Below are 1,366 nucleotides of genomic sequence, written 5' to 3'. Positions count from 1 at the left end.
AACCACATCACTTCCTAGTTACACTTACGCTACGGGGCGCAGTGAGGATCAAAACATCCACGATACATTTTCTGCAAGTAAAATTTGGATATTTATGTTTCTAAATGGCCCTGAGTAGCAGTTATGGAAGCAGATTTTTGGAAGTAAATCACTGCCATAATGTTTTGATTTGCAAAGGTATTTTATTTTGTGTATCGATATGTAAACACAGTTCCAAGTTTAGTATAGATACAAACATTCAAGTTGCATATTTTTGAGACACGATAGTCATTACTCATATTCAAGTGGTCAATTTACACACCAGAAATATCAAGCCATAGATATTCACGCTGAAGTGCAAAGGCGCGTTCACTCACCTGGTAATAACGAGACGGCTCGCCAGTGATGACGCTCACGCTTACGCGGGTTCCCGACAGCGGCCATTCATGTGCACTTGGGAAACAGCCGGTTAGGAATCTAAAAGTTCGTCACAGCAGGGGTTTTTTTATCCAATAAAACCCAGTCAGAACTAAACAGAACTTAGTAGGATCAGTTTCAAGTTTGCAGGCCTTTATTTCCTTGATGCCTATCACTATCCTTTTCCTTTTATCTATGAGAAGCACACAGTATTGCCACTGTATGGAAGCAAACACTTGCCCTTATCTAGAGTTGGTTTACCAGTACACAACAATTAAAACTGAGCAAAGTCATGCCAACAGACGTTACAACGTCAATCAAAAGTAAAGTATGTGATATGATGGTTGATTCTTTTATATTGAGTAAAACGTTCATGTTCCACCATGTTCAACCGCGTCACTAGTAAACCATACATCACCAACTGGGCAACTCTGTTATCAAAATTTGGCCCGAGTTGCTGAAAGGAAGTAGAATCATAACAGCGTCATAAGGTGTCGTTCACGCAAACTTTCCTACATCGCGAAAATGTTTTCCCCATAATTTCCAGCCATTTGAATGCACCATTAGTATAAGAAAATTTGTGATGGCCTTTCTGCGACAAACTTTCTCACTAAACAGACTTCCTAGTTCATACACTTGTTTCCTTCATATATATATATATATGAATTGCATGTTTAATGAATAAATATTATATGTATTATTTGCATATATTTTTACAAACACACACACACACACACACACACACACACACACACACACACACACACACACACACTTTCCAAAATAAAAGCGCTCCATGAGGACAAAGATAGACTATCTGTATCATGAAATAGATATTTTCTTCATATCAAAACGTCAGGTCAATATCAGCTTTAACTGTTGATTTGTCTGCGGTTTACAAAAAGGTTTCATTTTGGTTAGCTGCTAAATGTGTAGGCTGATTGTGCAAGATACACTTATATTACATATA

The sequence above is a fragment of the Gadus chalcogrammus genome, chromosome 6 (genome assembly GCF_026213295.1).
Source record: "Gadus chalcogrammus isolate NIFS_2021 chromosome 6, NIFS_Gcha_1.0, whole genome shotgun sequence".
In the NCBI taxonomy this organism is placed as follows: Eukaryota; Metazoa; Chordata; class Actinopteri; order Gadiformes; family Gadidae; genus Gadus; species Gadus chalcogrammus.
Note: the sequence above shows the minus strand (reverse complement) of the source record.